The sequence below is a fragment of the Budorcas taxicolor genome, chromosome 22, assembly GCF_023091745.1.
Source record: "Budorcas taxicolor isolate Tak-1 chromosome 22, Takin1.1, whole genome shotgun sequence".
Lineage (NCBI taxonomy): Eukaryota > Metazoa > Chordata > Mammalia > Artiodactyla > Bovidae > Budorcas > Budorcas taxicolor.
Window position 1 is genome coordinate 51005348 of NC_068931.1, and position 20172 is coordinate 51025519.

Below are 20172 nucleotides of genomic sequence, written 5' to 3' on the forward strand. Positions count from 1 at the left end.
TTAACATCTTAAGAGCCTAGAGAGTTTTATAGTATACTTATTCAGAAATACTGTCATGGTGTATAGTATACTACTGGATTCCTCTGATCCTGGGGCTTTTCTAGTAAAAATTGACTACCGGAGGGGTCTGGAACCCCTGAAGTAGTGATGGTCTAGTTACTCAAGAGCTCAGTCATTCTGAAGCAGCCTCCAGAATGGGCTGATTCAGCCCTACTTTAGGCTCCTGGCCTGCCAGAGTACCAAAGTGGACCAGAACTAACGCATGTCTTGATTTCTGACCTCAAGTCAAACCAGCATTTATTAAGCTACTGTGTGCCGAATGGGCTTCCCTGGTTGCTCAGCAGTTAAGAATCCGCCACAGGAGATACGAATTCAATCCCTGGGGTTGGGAAGATCCCCTGGAGGAGGGCATGGCAACCCATTCCAGTATTCTTGCTTGAAGAATCCCATGGACAGAGGAGCCTGGCAGGTTACAGTCCACAGGGCCGCAAAGATTTGGGCACGACTGAAGTGATTTAGCACATGTGCATTCAACGTGTGCCCAAACCTGTACAACAGGGAATGACTAGTACTAGTACCTCTAATGCTTGGAGCTCTGGTGTGTAAAGATTGTAGTTTGGTCACCTCTACATTCTTGGAAATACCCACCCATACTATGCCCTCAGAAATGTATATTGAATGAAACGAGATCACAAAATTTAAGACCTAAAGTTTAGAGCCTGTGACTAGTCCATTTTACTGCTGGGTTTGTCCAAAACTGTAACTGCCTGATTGGTGGTATTCCATTTACTGTGTTGGGAGTAAATGAATACAAGACAAAATTTTAAGCTCGCTGTCTCAGTGGTAGAGATTAACAGGAAAACGCAAAGTGAATATGCAGTTCTTTCAGATCTTTCTGATCTTACAGCCTATCACTCAGTTTTGCTGTTTCTGAGCGTTACTAGACAGCTGACTTGAGCTGTGCCATTAGAATCAGGCTCTATTAATACGTGTGGGCTAAGCCCTCAGAGAACACAGGAAGGTGGAACAAATTGATGTGTTGGATTAAGTGTGGGGTATCAGTTCATGGCGAGAATTCTTTCTTGGACCCTCTTCTGGCCTAGAATTTGTTCTTAATAGTAGGACACATTCTAAGAATTTGTGGAGCTAGAATTGAGTGAATTTTTTTTTTTTTTCCTGTTAGGCCGGGCCATGCAGCTTGAGGGATCTTAGTTCCCCACTCAGGGATTGAGCCAGAGCCATGGCAGTGAAAATGCCCAGTCCTAACCCCTGGCCTGCCAGGGAGTTCCCAAGAGTGAACCTTAAGTTGGACTTCCCAGAGCCTATAATTTGTTCATGGTTATATGACTCTCGAGGGGATTAGAATATGTGTTGTGCCCCAAACTTATTTGATCACTGAATCCTCTTTTGCCAAGGAGCATCTTATAACACGGAGAGATGGTGTTCCTTAATACTACTGAAAATATTAATAGTCACCGACTATGTCCATCACTGACTCGATGGACATGAGTTTGAGCAGGCTCTGGGAGTTGGTGATGGACAGGGAAGCCTAGCGTGCTGCAGTCCATGGGGTCGCAAAGAGTTGGACACGACTGAGCAACTGAACTGAATACGTTGAAAAGCATTTTATTTATATTTTTTACCTGCAACTTTATTGAGGTAGTAAGTTCCATGTCTACACCAAATATAGTATTTTTTTTGTCTTAAGCCAACTTTCCAATTGTCAGAAATTCATACTCCTGCTTATTTAGATTAAAAAATAGGCACTTTTCTTTTTCTCAAAAGGTATTTAGACTTGCCCAAATAGACCCCAGATCATCTCTGTTTTCAAATACTCATGCTTCATTAGTATACTTTTAATAAACTTTTAAACATGAAAGCAGCATATGTTCAGTGATTTTTTTTTTTAAGATTCAAGAAAATAAGATGACTACTCATAATTCTGCTGGGGGCGTCCCAGGTGGTACAGTTGGCAGGAGATGCAAGAGATGTGGGTTCGATCCCTGGATCAGGAAGATCCCCTGGAGAAGGAAATGGCAACACATTCCAGTATTCTTGCCTGGAGAATCCCATGGACAGAGGAGCCTGGTGGGCTACAGTCCATGGGGTCGCAAAGAGTCAGACACAACTGAGCGACTGAGCATGTTCACACTCATAGTTCCAGCAATCCAGAGAGCTACTGCTTTGGTCCAGTGAGTGATCGTGAAACTGAAATGTGAGCATCACTCAAGGTGGCACACAGGCGGACAAGTGTGCATAGGTAGACACAGATCCGTGGGTTCTAATTCCAAAGACTTAATTCAGTATGTCTGGGGTAGAACCCAAGAATCTGCATTTTTAATAAACCTCCCTAGGTGATTCTGAAGTATGTGAGTGGTAGGCCACACGCAGAGAAAAAGCTGTATTTAGGCACTTAGCAAATCTGAGGTGTACATAAATATATTTTATGTATTTAAACATGCTTATAGATGTATGTATATTACACACACATATTTTTACGTGTAGGTTGACCTCAACTGTTTTTCTCATTTAACAAGAGCATTTTCTCACAGCATTAACTGTTCTTTGAGAGCATGAATTTAATGATTTTAGATTGTCCCATTCTATAGATGTAATATATGTTTTCATACTTTTGAGGCATTTGAGGTTGTTTTCCATTGTTATAAATAATACTGTCATGAATATTCTGAGGCATAAATCTTTGTTTCTCTGAGTATTTCCTTAGCATTGATTTCTCTGGAGGTCAAAACATCTAACCTATTTTTCTGGACTCTGGTCAAGAATCTCTTACTTGTTTTCTAGCTCACACTGCGCAGCTGCAGGAGAGAGGCCTCTTTTGCTGCTCCATTGATAGATGATATTGAATATCTTAGATTAATAACCTTTCTAACACTTCTCTTCCCAGACATTTGTCTTATAAAGATTATTTTTGCCTGCTAGTGAAAACAATTTTATTATGTCTTGCAACTAGCACATATAATTCAACTGTAATTTCCTTGAATATTCTTATGTTACCTTAAGAATGCAATTCTTACTTAAAAGGTAAAAATCCTTACTGCTTCAAATATGCTCAAGATAGATGTACAGTGAAGGTGATTTTGTCTTCACAAAGTTATATATTATGGTGGAATATATTGATCCTGTCTTCACTGATTGATGGATTTTTTAGGTACTGAATGAGTCAGAATATTGGTGTTTTGTTTTGTTTTTTTTCACATGGGAAAAATAAAAAGGAAATGCTGGTGATGCTCACTCTTTGGCAGGACAAGGATAGAATTTGAGGGGGCTGCGGTGGGATGTGAGGTAAGATTGAGGAATTCTTTTAAACAGTGTTTAAAAACTAAAAAATAAATAGTACATTAACCACACTACGTTTTTAAAGGGGGTGGGGTGCGGGATGATAGTGAATACCAGATGAATGGTTAAGAGTGGAAGAAGGGATCCTCAGCAAGGGGTATGGGAGGAACAGTGACGAGGACTGTCTTATACAAGCCTAATGGCACTTGTGGCTTCCGTGGTGGCTCAGACGGTAAAGAAACCGCCTGCAATGCTGGAGACTGGGTTCAGTCCCTGAGTCCTCAAGATCCCCTGGAGAAGGGAATGGCTGCCCACTCCAGTATTCTTGCCTAGGAAATCCCATGGACAGAGGAGCTTGGCGGGCTACAGTCCATGAGACTGCAAAGAATCGGACACGACTGAGCAACTAACATATGCGGTATTTTGAACTATTTGTGTTTTGTGTGTGTTGTACATGTTCATTTAGTTAAAAAATTACATTAAAATACCTACACAACAATGAAGTCCTGCTCCAAATAAGTATGTCAGCTGGGGTTTCCTTGTGGGTGCTCCAGGCAGTTAACAGTTCATTTCAAGACTTTTTAACATTCCAATCCATTCCCCATACTGCAAGAGGTTTCTTCAAAACGCAAACTTGAACCTAGTACCCAGATCTGAATGACCTTGCCCTGCCCCCCTTTCCAAGCTAATCTTATTCCGCTTATTTTTGCAGCCGCAGCCATGTGGGCCTTTTAGTCCTTTGTCAGAGGTTTCTGTTGTTGCCCAGTCTTGGCACAGACTGCTCCTTGGGCCTGGACCCTGCTCCCTGGGCCTGGACCTTGCTCCCTGGGCCTGGAATGCTGTCTCCTCTCCCCAGGTTAACCCTTCCTGAGCCTTCTGCTCACAGCTCTGCAGCGATATTCTCCTGGAAGCCTTCCCAGACTTCCCCACTAGGTAGCATGTGACTGCACCCCACATTCCTGTTGCTTGTCACTTTGTATTCTCATTTTGTTCCTGTGAATATCCAATTGATGTTTCTCTTTCCCTCCAGCACTGTAAGCTTCACAAGAGCAAAGCTGTGTCTGCCTGTGCTTCCCTTTGGGCCCCAGCTGCTAGGTCAGTGCCTGGAATATATTAGGCACTCAATAAACAGTGGTGATTGGTTCCATTTTCCTTGCCTTCCTGTTATTCTATAAGATGCAATACCGTATTCTCCTAGGGATTTTTCCTCATTAATATTAAAAACAAAAAAGCAAAAATCCTCACCCTTCATCTCTATGATGAAGGGTGCCTATAACCTTCATGATGGTTGTTTAGTCGCTAAGTGAAGTGAAGTCGCTCAGTTGTGCCCGACTCTTTGCGACCCCATGGATAGTAGCCTGCACCAAGCTCCTTCGTCCATGGGATTTTCAAGGCAAGAAGTACTGGAGTGGGTTGCCATTTCCTTCTCCAGGGAATCTTCCCACCCCAGGGATCGAACCCGGGTCTCTCACATTGTAGACAGACACTTTACCGTCTGAGCCACCAGACACTTTACTATCTGAGCCACCAGGGAAGTCCTAAGTCATATCCAGTTCTTGCAACCCCATGGACTGTAGCCCATCAGGCCCTTCTGTCCATGGGATTCTCTAGGCAAGAATCCTGGAGTGGGTTGCCATTTCCTTCTCCAGGGGATCCTCCCAACTCTGGGACAGAGCCTGTCTCCAAGTGAGACAAATTTTTATAAATACTAATTTTAAAGGTTTAGCTTGGTGTCCTAAGGAATGCAGGCAGATACCTAGAATCGGAAAGGGCTGGAAAAAGGAGTTTCTCTGTCTAAGAAAGTGGGATGTTGGCTTTCACTATGCATAAGTGTTAAAGCCACATGTTCCGGGAAACAGACTCACTCAGAAGGACAATGCAGATAGTGGAGTGCAGTTTATTACACCAGCGGGCCCAAGGCAGAGTCTCCTCTTAGCCAAGGACCTGGACCAGTTTTTGTGAAAACTTTATACCTAAGTGTACGTGCCCAAACCCACCTTTCCAAATTCCCTGAAACTAGTCTGAACAAAGGAAAAGAAAGATACAATCAAAGCTAAGCCGTGATTCAGATGCCTTAAGCCTAGGTAGTTAACAGTGGACAATTAGCAATAGGCCTGTGGTCATACCCCAATAAGCATGATTCTATTCGGTTACACAGATAATTAGGGTTTTCTTTTAGGGGATGGGAGAGTCTAGGTATGAGCCCTGGGGCTCTTCCTTCCAGGGTCCTGCCTTTCCAGTTGGTGTGTCGTTTCCATAGATACTGGGCATAGAGCTCAAAGTCCACAGTCCAGCCCTAGATGGAGTCCTGCTTTCAAGATGGAGCCTGTTCTGTCTGTTTCCTCCTTTGTAAGAAAGTCAGGAAATAAAGAATGAGAGGAGAAGGCCAAACAAGCCCGTGCAGGAGTCTGGAGCCCCGTGCAGGGTAGGGAAACGGTGGTGTCTGATGTTCAATCTTACAGTGGCTGTGTGGATTGAAAGTAAGTCCCTCTATTTCCCTCAAATTTTCTTTGAAGTCTGCTGGACACAGAGGATTTCGGGATCTCTCCTCAACCCTGACACCACCAAACAAGAAGAGGTTCTGAACTCCATCACTGGGTTGACCTGGGCGGAAAATGGACAGCAGGAGTGAAAGAATGAGACAGCCCCAAACTGATACGGTTCAGAGCTGTGGAGTCAGGTGGCCACAAGGACCTGTCTCCCAGGAAGTTTCAGGAGTCCGTAAGGAGGGCACTGACCCTATGTCATCTACCAAATGGGGAGCTAATAAGGACAGAGTAACTCTAGGTGATGTCTGGACACAGATATTTATGTGCCCTTGACATATTTTTAAGGATTAAAAAGCTGTCATTCAGGATAAGGAAGTTGAAGGGGGTGCCTAAGTTTATCCAAAGTAACAAATATTTCCACTCCAAAATAAAGCTAGCTGAGAATCACTGTCTCTCTGATGTCAGCATGCTAATTATACTCAGCAGACATGGCAGGTACAAAGATTAAATTCGCTCATGAAAAAGTAAAAGGGGAAAGGTGAAGGATCAAGTTTCCCTGCTATATAAATCCCCCTGTAACTGACAAACTTGTGCAGGCAGACTCAGGTGGAGCGAAGGCACACTGAGCTCAGTGTCACGGAATGAAACCACGGCTGTTTTGTCTAGCTCATTGTTGTGGCTGCCGATAGGCCTGTCTGAATGACGCCGTATCTCCATCTCAAACATCCTGGACTGGAGCTGACCTTGTAGACGTACCCATGTCTGGGGCAGCAACCCAAATGCTGTTCCTGACTGGCTTACAAAGGGGCTTGTAGGGAACACATCATCATACAGCGAGTAGACACTGGAGCGTGACTGATTCCGTCCCTCACGTGTCTACACTGAGAGGCAGTATAGCCTACTGCGCTAATCTTCAAACAAGCCCTATCTGTGTCCCTGAATAGCTGCAAAGACTTTTCTAAGGATATACAGGCATGCATTCATATGAAATGTTTCCTAAAATCAATCTCCCTGAGAACTAGCATAGGCAAAGTGTCTTATTGGTTCCATCATACCATGCTCCAGGATACCAAAGAAGGGGATAATTGAAATACTGGTATTGGGGTGAAAACATGGATGATTAGGTAATAAATTCTTTTGAAGTTGGATAGTTTCCAATACGTTACTTTGACAAAATTGAAGGAGGATCTAACCAAGTTCAGATCAAAGAGTACTCTGTCCAATAATAGATTTTAATTGCTTTCTTGAGATATAATTCACATACCATAAAATTCAATGGATTTTCACATATTCATGGAGTCAGGCAACTATCACCACTATCAATTTTAGAACACTTACTTTATCCCCAAAAGAAACTATAGTGACTTCCCTGGTGGTCCAGTGGTTAAGACTCTGAGCTCCGAATGCAGGGGGTACAGGTTCCATCCCTGGTTGGAGAACTAAGATCCTGAATGCCATGTGTGCTGTGCCAGCCAAAAAAGGGGAAAAGAAACTCTGTACCCTTTGGCAGTCACTCTCACCTTCATCCCAAACCCCAGGGTCTTAAGCTGCTTTCTACCTACTAATGTACTTTCTGTCTCTATGAAAGAAAGAGAAAGTGCAATTGTTAGTTGCTCAGTCGTGTCTGAATCTTTGTGATCCCATGGATGATAGCCCGCCAGGCTCCTCTGCCCATGGAGTTCTCCAGGCAAGAATACTGGAGTGGGTAGTCATCCCCTTCTCCAGGGAATCTTCCTGACCCAGGGACTGAACCGGGGTCTCCCACATTGCAGGTAGATTCTTTACTTTCTGAGCCACCAGGGAATTTGTCTATTCTGTACTTTTCATACAAATTGGATCATATAGTATGTGGTCCTTTGTGACTGGCTTTTTCCACTTAATGTTCTCAAGATGTTTCCATGTTGTAACTTAGATCACTAGTTCGTCCTTTTTATGGCCAAATAATATGTTATTGTGTGGACATACCAAATTTTATTCATCCATCAGTCAATCCAATAATAGATTATAAAAGTATTTGTTTACAATATGCCTATAAAAGAATGCAAAAGGAGACATTGCTACAGATCTTTTAATAAGTCAAAAGAAGATAATATAAATAACTTTAATTTTAAATAAAATTACTAAAACAATTTCCTTAAAAACACAACTTTCTATGACTGATTGACAAGAAAAAAGTATAGGACTATTCATGTTTTCTATTTATTAAGGAAATTGAATTTGTAAGTAAACCCTCCTTACAAAAACAACAAACAAAACTCCAGGCCCAGATGGTTTCACTAGTGAATCAGTCTAAACAATTAAAGAGGAAATATACCTTTCTTCCACAGACACTTCCAGAAAATAGAAACAGAGGGAACACTTCCCAGCTCATTTTATAGGATCAGCATAACCTTGATGCCAAAACTTAAGGACAGGAAAATCACAGGCTAATTTCTCTCACAAAAACCCCAAAGAAAATAGCTAATTGAATCCAGTGACATAGAAAAAGAATAAAACATTTTGATAAAGGGAATTTTGTTTAACACTTGAAAATCAATGTTATTCACTATGTTAACAAAATAAATGGGGGAAAGTGGTAAAATAATCTACATAGGTGCAAATTTTTCTTTGATAAAATTGATTACTCATGTGTTAATATAATAAGGACACTTAGTATATTAAGAACAGGAGGGGACTTCTCTGGTGGTCCAGAGCTTAAAAATCTACATGCCAATGCAAGTTTGATTCCTCCTCTGGGAAGATTCCATCTGCCTCAGGGCAACTAAGCCAGTGTGCTGTACTTACTGAGCCCACGAGCTGCAGCTCCTGAGCCTGCAAGCCTCGGGCCTATGCTCTGCAATGAGAGGGGCCACCAGAATGAGACACCCGGGCCCTGCACCTGGAGAGTAGCCCCCTCTCCCTGCAACCAGAGAAAGGCTGAGTGCAGCAGCGAGGACCCCGTGCAACCAAAAATAAACACAGACTTTAAAAAAAAGAAAATCAACTTTATTTCTATGTTTCAGCAATAAACAGATTGAAAATTTTTAACGTAACACCATTTGCAGGAACATTGAAACCATCAAAAAGCTAGGAATAAATCTAATGAGAGGTGTGTGAAACTCCTCCTTTGAAAACTACAAAACATTGGTATTTATTAAAGAAGACTCAAATACACAGAATGGCATACCATCTTAATGAATTTGGAAGATTCAGTATTGGAAAGATGTCATTTATTCCTAAATTTAACTGTAATAATTCTAGTCAAAAGCTCCACAGCATTTTATGTGGATATATATATATGATGGAATTGATAAGTTATTTCTGAAGTCTATATGGACAGGCAGAGGACCAAAAATAGCGAGAAAAATCTTGAAAGAAGAAAGAAAATTTAAGACTTAACACTAGCAGATATCAAGATTTATTGTAAAATTGCAGTCATTAAGACAATGCGATATTGCTTTACGGAGGACAAATCAACCAAAGGAGTATTAATAGTATAAAGCCCAGCAAAAAAAAAACCTCCTCACATATACAGTCATTTTACTCATGACAAATATGTAATTCCTATGCAATGGGGAGAGGATTGTCTTCTCAATAAATGGAGAGTCAATCAGATATCCGTAATGAAAAATAGTTATTTTGATGCTTACCTTAAACCACTCTACACAAAAATCAATTACAGATGGATTTTATATATAAATGTGAAGATAGCATAGAATAGCTCCTTGACCTGGGAAAAACAAAGATTTCTTAAACAGAATACAAGTACTAAGAATAAAGGAAAAGATTGTTAAACTGGACCTTGAAATTAGGAACTTCTAATTATAAACAATACTATCAAAAAAGTGAAAAGGCAAGCCACGGAGTGATAGAATATATTTACTGATACCTGTAGCTGATAAGGACTTCCTTGGTGGCTCAGATGGTAAAGCGTCTGTCTACAATGCGGGAGACCTGGGTTCCATCCCTGGGTCGGGAAGATTCCCTGGAGGAGGAAATGGCAACCTACTCCAGAACTCTTGCCTAGAAAATCCCATGGACGGAGGAGCCTGGAGCTACTGTCCATGGGGTCACAAAGAGTCGGACACGACTGAGCAATTTCACTTTCACATTCATAGCTGATAAAGGATTTGGATCTAGGATTTAATAGAGGTTATATATTGCTACATAACAAATTACCCCCAAGCATTGTTATTTAGTATCTCACAGTTGGGTAGGTCAGGAATCTGACCGCAGCTCAGCTACGTGCTCCTGATTCTAGATCTCTCATGGGGTTGTAATCAAGCTGCCAGTTAGAGTTGCGGGTTCATCTAAAGACAGCTGACGGGGTCCATAGTTCCTACACAAGGAAGCTTGTCAGCAGACCTTTGTCCCCTGCCTCGTGGGCCTCCCCACGGGCTGCCTCATGACAGAGCAGCTGGTTCCCTACAGGGCAAGCAACCTAAGAGAAAGTAAGCACTCAACACAGAAGCAAGGTCTTTTTTACAATTCAGCCTTGAAGATGATATCCTATTACTTCTTCCATATTCTATTCAGTAGAAGCAAATCAGTTACGTCCACACTCAAGCAAAAGGCATTACACAGGGCAAAAATAACAGGAGGCAGGGGTCACTGTGGGGGGCCATCTTAGAGGCTGCCTATCACAACAATACATTATGAAACTCTTTAAAGTCTTGTCTTAGACGGAGGTTATATGGATATGTTTCTGGTGTGAAAATAATCGAGCTATTCAGTTATGACTTGGGCATTTTTCTGTATGTAGGTTATACATTAATGAAAATTTGACCTAAGAACATTTTTGAATTATATGTCAACTATCTCCAATAAAGGTGGTAAAAAAAAAAAGAGAACATTTTTGTTGAAAAACTCAGGCAGAATTCTAAAGACTCTTATTCTCTGGCTATGCAGTCTAGCTCCGAACTTAGGCTAAAATGGATTTTGCAGATAGAATTAAAGTCCCAAGTCAGTGGATTGTAAAGTACATATAAAAACTTTTTGTTATAGAAAAATATGATAGTGTGATCAGTAAAAGTATGAAAAAAGGAAAGAATACTATCAATAAAGGGAAGTAGAATGGAAAACAAGTGAGGGAGAAAAGGAAGAATGAAATATTTCTACTGGTGTAGAAGATTGGAATACACACTCTGAAATCAGACTGTAGTGTGGGCTTGGATAAATTATTTCATCTCTCTTTGGTCCTAGTTTCTTCATCTGCGAATCTGAAATAGTAATAGGATTGCCATGAATAAACTGTTATTAAGATGAAATGATTTAACATAGATAAACAATTAGAACTCAAAGGGTTACATATAAGTTATCATAGTGAAACCTCCAATCTGAGCCCGGGGTGTTCCCTTATCATTCACTTCAGTCTTAATTCCCAAAGAGTTTGGAAATTGCCCTCCGAGTGCTTCACCAGCCCAGAGGGTGGTGAGGAAGTGCTGACAACCCCCTAGTTTGGGAAGGTTGGGGCCAGGGCACGTTGCTTTGGACCTGTTTAGGCCACGAGCCGTATGTGCTAGTGAGTACCTGAAATGTGACTAGTCCAAAATGACTAGTCCATTTTGTCTGAAAAAATTCCCTGGATTTCAGACAAAATGAATGTAAAATATTTCAATCATTTTGATTATGTGTTGAAATGATATTTTGTACGTATTAGGTTAAAATACATTATTAAAGTTAATTTCACTTGTCTCTTTCCACTGTTTTGTATGTGTAGGGGCTTCCCTCGTAGCTCAATCAGTAAAGACTCTGCCTGCGAAGCAGGAGACCACCTGCAGCACAGGAGATTTGGGTCGGGAAGTTCCCCTGGAGAAGGAAATGGCAACCCACTCCAGTATTCTTGCCTGGGAAATCCCATAGACAGAGGAGCCTGGCGGGCCAAAGTCCATGGGGTTGCAAAGAGTCGGACACGACTTAGCAACTAAGCCACAGCCACAATAAGCAATTTCAAATGACACGTGGTGCTCATTGCATCTCAACTGGAAAGTGCTTCTTCACACAGTCTGCCTGAAGGTCAGCAGTCAGAGTGATCCTTTAGAAAGATAGTTCAGGTCACATCACTACTCTGCTTAACAATTCCCAGTAATACTGCATCTCACTTAAGAGTAAATGTCAAAATCTCAGCCAAGGTCGACTAGGTCCTTAGTGACCAGCTTTACCCATTGCCACCTCCAATCCCTCTGGTCTCGGGTGGGACCCAGGTTTTGCTGAACCTGAAGCTTCCACCATAGGTGAACAGGAGGGAAGGTCAAGAGGGACTTGGGTCTCTAATAAGGAAAAGAATACAAACTGCAAATATAAAACTAAGCACAGAATTGTGAGCTAATTTATAGTGAGAGAATAAATCTCATCAGTAAGCCCCTCTCCTTTGATATTCCTTTAGACAATTTATCAGACACATGTACACAGAAATGCTTCCAGATTGCAGCCTGGCTCACCACCCCACCTAAAACTCCGCACAACTCCAAAATCCCCCACAGGAGCAAAGGTCCAGGCAAGTGTTATTGGCCTCACGGTAAAGGCCACTCTGCTCCAATCTCATCTCCTCATATCGGCCACTCTCTCAGCCTCCTTGTTGTTCCTCACACCAAGCGTGTGTCCACCTTAGGGCTCCTCCACTTGCTGTTTCCTGAGCCTGAAACATTCCATCACCAACTGCCCTCGGAGCTTGCCGTCTCACATGCGTCCGGTCTCTGCTCAGACGTCATCTCATCCAAGCAGCCTGGCCCCACGCTGCTCTCCTCACTTCCTCTTCTTGTCACCCTGCTTTGTCTCCAATATCACCAACTGCCATAGCATGTGTTTGTGTGTTTATTTGTTATCAGTCTCTCTCCTTTAGAAAGGAAAATCCAAGAGAACAGAAACTGTTTCTGATAGGTATACCGAGCACCAAGAAGAGAGCCTGGTCCTTGATAGACACTCAAACAATTTTGTGGAATGAATGAACATATATAAATTGAATGACAGGGAAGCCCTATCATTTTTCAATATGAAATAATTTCTTCAAGGCAATAATTGACTCCACACTCCCAACCCATATCCTCAATCATCACTGATGGTGGCGGTGGTTTAGTCACTAAGTCATGTCTGCCTCTTGTGAACACATGGATTGTACCCTGCCAAGCTCCTCTGTCCATGGGATTTCCCAAGCAAGAATACTGGAGTGGGTTGCCATTTCCTTCTCCAGCGGATCTTCCCGACCCAGGAATGGAACCCAGGTCTCCTGCATTGCAGGCAGATTCTTTATCGTCTGAGCCTCCAGGAAAGCCCCTCAATCATCATTACTTAGGACCTACTAGGTACATGGCAGCTTTTGTTTTTTTGTCTACCTGGCATGCTTCCTACTCACATCATCCTACTCCAAGTACTACATTCAGCGTCTACTTGGCAGCCTACTCCCCAGCATCCAAGGATAAGCACACACCCTAGGTCTGGCCAATGGGAGTGCTCCAGAATGATTGGTCAAGGGTGAGTTCGTGACCTGAGCTCAGCCAATCGGAGTCTTCCTCAAGATTGCGGTTACTGCAGCTGAGGGAGAGGAAGTAAAGAAGCCCCGACTGTTGTGCCTCTTAGTTCTGCTAGAAGGCTGTGAAGTCAGGGCCCTGGACGCTATATTCTCTCCCCAAGCAGAGAAGAGATGAGTTGAAAGGCCGTGAGCTCCGGCAGCCTGAAGTCCTGGGTGATCCTCTGCTTCCTGCAGCTCTCACTTTCCTCTGTCTTCAGCCCACAAGCTCCCCCAGCATCCTTCCAACACATTTCTTTCCGCTTTAACAAATGCCAGTTGGGCTCTGTCACTCTCAATTAAACCTCCTCAATAACACAGTGCATCAGGCACTGGGCTGCTGGCTGAGGATGCAACCACGATTTGGACACTATACGTGTCCTCAAGAGGCTTACAGCCTCCAGAGAGAGACAAGGAGGAAAACAACTTGCAAAGAAGTACAAACATCGTGGGATTGGAACTCACCAGAATTCAAGGCTTGGACACATCTTTCATGACCTTGGTCAGATCCTTAAGTTCTTATGATGATTTTATGCTCAAAGCAATCTAGGTATCTAAGATAATAAAGCCCATGATCAAATCAATAAATACCACCCGAGCTCCTACTATATGCAAGCTCAGCGTTTAGTGCTGCAATACAGGCTTAGAAAGCACTCTAAGAGGGTTAGGAAGGAGCACTTGCGAAAACAATCAAGCATGTAGAGTAGAGGAGGTTCAGGAAGAAGGGGATATACGTATACCTATGGCTGGTTCGTGGTGATGTATGGCAGAAACCAGCACAATATTGGAAAGTAATTATCCTTCAGTTAAAAATAAATTAGTTAAAAAAATATATAGTAAATATGAAGTGAAGTCATAGGATGTTTTATTCCTTCCTATCTGTGTGTTTGCAAAAGACCAGTTTAGCATGGTGGCTAAGAGTATAATCTTTAGAATCTTCGCTCTATCTCTAGCATGCAACCCTGGGCAAAGACACTTTGTTTCTCTGAGATTTCAGTGTCCTCCTCTGTAAACTGGATAATATAACAGTATCTATCTCATAGGTTGTTAGGAAGATTAAATGGTTTAACGTGAGTAAAACACTAAGAATACTACCTGGCATATACTAAGTCCTCAAAAAATGCTAGCAAACAATAATATATGTAAACAATATAGATTATAAACTCCTGAAAAGCAGAAGCCCTGGCATTCTTTGTGCTCAACTAACATGTAGAGCCCACTCAAGATTCTTCCACCGCTTTGGCTCAGCGATATTAATTTATTAGCAGATGCAGGCATTGTCTTGCTTATTGGTTTCTCCATCTGCTCAAAATTTATTACTAAATAAAAACAGTTGTGGGGTGGAGGAGATTTTAGACATCTCTGGTCCAAATCCATTGGGCTTTTGTTTTGTTCAAAAGCTGTAATCTAGAGAGAATTTAGAAGCATCTGCTGAAGACTGTTTTTAGGCATATTTTGCAGAAATTTGTAGCATCTACTTATATTGTTATGTGCAACCATACTTGGAATCTTCAACCATTTACATATGGTAATATCCTAACTGATGTTCTAAATGTGATGGTACTCTACGTACAAGCCTGCATATAGTTCCTAACTCTTTATAAGCTATGGGTGTTAAGTTGATTTATGAGAAGCTATATGTTTTTTCACTCTTAGAATAGTTACAATTCTACAATCCCAGGTTTGAATATAGATGTCCAGGAGTAGGGTCCCGAGATTAAACTTTACATTTGTTTGGTGCATAACAATATCTTATGTCCGTATTATACCTTGTTTAATGGTTACAGTCACTCAGTGAGGTAGGCAATAGGGGAGTATCATTTTATAGATGAAGAAATTCGAACCAAGAGGTGTTAACTGCCTAAGTTTGTTACTTAGCAATTCACTTTTCCACTTTAAGAAGTAGAATAGTCACAATTCTGCAATCCCAGGTTTACCAAGCGGTAACAAGTGGCAGAGCCAAGACTGTGTTGTTTTCTAACCACCAGCCAGTGCCCTTTTCTACTCTGCTGGCAGAGGGAAAAGTTAGGAATTCTTCCACCAAGTTTTACAGCCAACTGTACAAAGGACCTGGCAGTACTTGCTGAGAGTGGTCTGTGTGTGAGCCTTTAGTAAATCCTGGGCTTCCTCTGGTTAGCCCCAATAGGTCCCAGCCCCTTGACAACAAGGATTTATCCCAGGCAAATGTTGCAGATAACTGTTTTTGTTGGTTTGTTTGTTTTGTTTTGAAAGATTATTTTTTAATGTGGACCATTTTTAAAGTCTTTACTGAATTTGTTACAATAATGCTTCTATTACATGGTTTGGTTTTTTTAGCCATGAAGCACATGGGATCCTAGCTCCCTGAAAGTGAAAGTGAAAGTCTCTCATTGTGTCTGACTCTCTGCTACCGAATGGACTATACAGTCCGTGGAATTCTCCAGATCAGAACACTGGAGAGGGTAGCTATTCCCTTCTTCAGGGGATCTTCCCAACCCAGGGATCGAATCCAGGTCTCCCACATTGCAGGTGGATTGTTTACCAGCTGAGCCATCAGGGAAGCCCCCTAGCTCCCTGACCAGGGATCAAACCTATACCTCCTGCATTGAAAGCAAAGTCTTAACCATTGGACCACCAGGGAGGTCCCAACAGTATTTAACTGCATCTGCTATAACTGATGGAGAAGGAAATGGCAACCCACTCCAGTATTCTTGCCTAGAGAATCCCAGGGATGGGGGAGCCTGGTGGGCTGCCGTTTATGGGGTCGCACAGAGTCGGACACGACTGAAGTGACTTAGCAGCAGCAGCAGCAGCAGCAGCTATAACTGAGGAACTCTGGAATTGAAAGATCAAAAACAATCATCAAAGAAATAACTTGAATCATGGTGGAGAATCTTCTAGTCAAGTACTCAACCTCTCTGCTCCTCACTTTAAGCTAAAGCAGCCCATAAACCCCCACATAATGCAGCAGCAGAAGATATTTTTGGAAACAGAACTTTTGAACAAAAGCAGTCATAGTTTTGCAGAGTCTGTTTTCATTAAAAGAGAGAGCCACCACAGTAGAATTTTTTGTCACCAAATAGATGGGAGGCAGCAGGGTTAGAAGGAGAAAGAGGGACTTCCCTGGTGGTCCAGCGGTTAAGAATCTGCCTTGCAATGCAGTGGATGGGATTCGGGTTTTATCCCTGGTTGGGGAACTAAGATTCCACATGCACAGAGTCGGGCACGACTGAAGCGGCTTAGCAGCAGCAGGAGTACTAATAAGCCCAGGAGTCACAACCAGAGAGTCTGTGCACTGCAACGAAGGGTCTCATGACGCAATGAAGATCCTGCATGCTGCAACTAACACTCGATGCCGCTAAACAAGTTAATTAATTAATTTAAAAAAAAAGAAATAGAAAAAGAAGTAGCCTGAACCTACAGTTGATGGGGTCTGACCCTATGTGGTTTATGATGTAAAGGGGTTAGCAAGAGTGGTAGAGACAGAATGACTGAAGTCTCCATGCAATTACCATGTGAATTCTGACCAGATGAGTGTAAACTGGCGTAGACCAGTGCAGAGCATTTGATGTGAGATGTGGAAATGGGTGAAGAGAAAGCCAGACAACGTAGAGGACCTATTACATACAATAACCCCCTTTTTAGAGAAAATGTTCCTACTCCCAAATTTCCAATAATATTCTTCCACATTTCCTTCTACTGGTGTTATAATATTGCTTTTCAAAGTTAGGACTTTAATCTCCTTAAGGTTTTTTTTAATACCTATGTTGTGAGATGGAAGTTGATTTTTCTCCTTAAAGTGAGGCAACTCTCCCAACTGTGCACTGAATAATTCACTGATTTCCCGCTGAGGAGTGATGTCTCAGCCCCCTTTGTTATCAAGGTTTCGCTTCTGACCTCCTTTGGTTCACTGCGATACTTGCTGTTCTTGCGTCAGCACTGTCCTGATGATTCTAGCTTTTCAGTATATCCCGTTTTTTTGGAAGGGCACATACCCCTTCTGCCATTCTTTTGAGAAGTGTCCTAACAATTGACAGATGTGCTTTTCCCACATATAGTTTAGAATCAGACTCTCTTCAACGAGGATTTTGATGCAATTACACTTAATTTATAGATTAATTATTGTGAGAATTACTATTTTTACTATGTTAAGCCCTTCTACCAATGAACATAAAATACGCTCTCGATTATTCAGGTTTTCTTTTGTGCATTTTAATAGGCTTTTACATTTTTAATCCAGATATAGTCATCCTTCAGTATTCACAGAGACTGATTTTAGAAGCCCCTCAGATAGCAGAACTGCAGCTGTTCAAGGTTCTTATATCAAATGATGTAGTATTTGCATACAACCTATGTGCATCCTCCTGTATACTTTTAATTCTTTCTAAATTACTTATAATACCTAATACCATGTCAAAGTTATATAAATAGTTGCCAGCATGTGGCAAATTCAAGTTTTGTATTTTGGATCTTTCTGAACTTTTTTTCCCAAGTATTTTTGATCCAGAGTTGGTTGAATCAGAGGATGTGGAACCCATATTTCATGTGCATTCAACATTTTTTTTTTTTTTTTTTTAGTTCCACTAGTTTATCGCTACCAACCCATCTCCCTCCACCCTCTTGCATGCATGCTCAGTTGTGTAACCCCATGGACTGCAGCCCGCCAGGCTCCTCTGTCCATGGACTTTTTCAGGCAAGGATATTGCCTGAAATATTCCTTCTCCAAGTCAACGTATGTTTAATTTCAACATACGCTATAGTTTCATGGCTATTAAATGTAATATCTTATTTACTGGGTTTTGAAGGTGTATGGGAATACTATTGATTTTTTTATATTACCTTGCTATCTAGCAACCTTCCTGAACTTTGGTGGTGGTTTAGTTACTAAGTTGTGTCCAACTCTTGCGACCCCATGGACTGTAGCCGACCAGGTTCCACTGTGCATAGGATTTTCCAGGCAAGAATACTGGAGTAAGTTCCCATATCCTTCTCCAGGGGATCTTCCTGACCCAGAGATCGAACCAGGGTCTCCTGCACTTCATTTGAGCTATGAGTGAAAGTAAACTTTATTTAGATCTAATAATTTGTTAATTCTCTTGGGTTTTCCAGATAAATGCAAATGACATTTAAATGACAAAAACAACTTCTCCCTTTTCATCCAGTTCTTAGTCTCTCTCTTTTGCACGGCAATATATTGGTAGTCCTCTATTATAAACCAGAGAAGGCAATGGCACCCCACTCCAGTACTCTTGCCTGGAAAATCCCATGGACGGAGGAGTCTGGTGGGCTGCAGTCCATGGGGTTGCTAGGAGTTGGACATGACTGAGTCACTTTCACTTTTCACTTTCATGCATTGGAGAAGGAAATGGCAACCCACTTCAATATTCTTGCCTGGAGAATCCCAGGGACGGGGGAGCCTGGTGCGTTGCTGTATATGGGATCGTACCGAGTCGGACACGACTGAGGCAGCTTAGCAGCAGCAGCTATGATAAACGGCAGTGGTGGTAGCGGATTTCTCTGTTTTCTTTCTGAATTAAAAGAGATCAGTCTAAGGGCTCACTGTGTATAGTCTCTGACTTCCAGATCCTCTTTTAAAGAGCTGCTTGATTAGGTCAGACTCACATAGGATAATCGCTCTTGATTTATTTAAAGTCAACTGATTAGGAACTATAATTATATCCACCAAATCCTTTCCTATCCTTTCCTATCCTATCCCTTAGCTATAATAAAACCTAATCACAAGAATTGCATCTTGTCAAAGTCACAGGTCCTGCCCATGCTTAAGAGAAAGCAATTATACAAAGGCTTGTCCCAGTGGGAATCATCTTAGAATTCTGCCTACCACATACTTTCAGTTCAAATTCAGGACTACCTAACTTCTTCCATCTTCCACCGTTACCTCTTTTCTGAATATCAAAATCTCAGTTCTCAGTAACACCAATACACTTATTTCCTTTATCTTGCAATACACACTAACAGTCTCAGAATGATAATATAACCAAAACTCCACCACCAATGTGATTCCAAAAAAAATTTTAAGGACTTACTTGGTGGTCCAATGGTTAAAGCTGTGCTTCCAATGAAGGGGGAGTGTGTTCCATCCCTGGTTGGGGAACTAAGATCCCACATGCTCTGTGGTATGGCCAATGAGTTAATAAGATAAATAAGTAAAATTACTTAGAAATGTTTAAGACTTTATATGTGTGTATGTGTGTGCGCTTACGTGTTACCATTCTTTCATCCTTTGCGTATATCCCACCAGGCATGTAGAGTCCAATTATTTGTTTTAAAGTCACTTGGAATAGCAGCTCCCTGTGAGTAATCAACTTGATGCACAGTTAGGTTTTGTTTCAATTTGTTTTCACTTTTTAGGGATTGCCTTTTAATATAAATTGAATTTTATTATGTTAAATGTTTACATAGTTCTACAATAAAATCTGCAGAACAGATATATTTAGAGAATTCTAGCTTCTCTTTTATTGGCTCTTCCTCATAGGCAGCTTTTAAGTATTTTTTTTTTATGATTTAGTCTATTATTTTTTAATATAAGCAAATATGTATATATGTTTGTATCTGATGGAGGGAATCACATTATGATTTCACAATTTTTAATGGTTATTTTTCTATTCAGACTTGTTTCTCCTTGTGTCATTAAGTTTTTTATGTTTTTCCAGCTTTGAATTCCTTTCATTTAGATTTTCCAATTTATTAGCATGCAGTAGTTCATAATCTTTCTAAAACTATTTTGACTGTAAATTATTTCCTCATTATTTTTTACATTGTTTACTTGTATATCATTCTACTTTTTCTTGGTCTTACTACAGAATCATCTAGTCTTTTCAACAAATTGTTTTTTATTGTTATTCATATTTATTGCTTTTCTTCCCTCTCACCCACACCATCAGCAAATATCACTGATTTTTT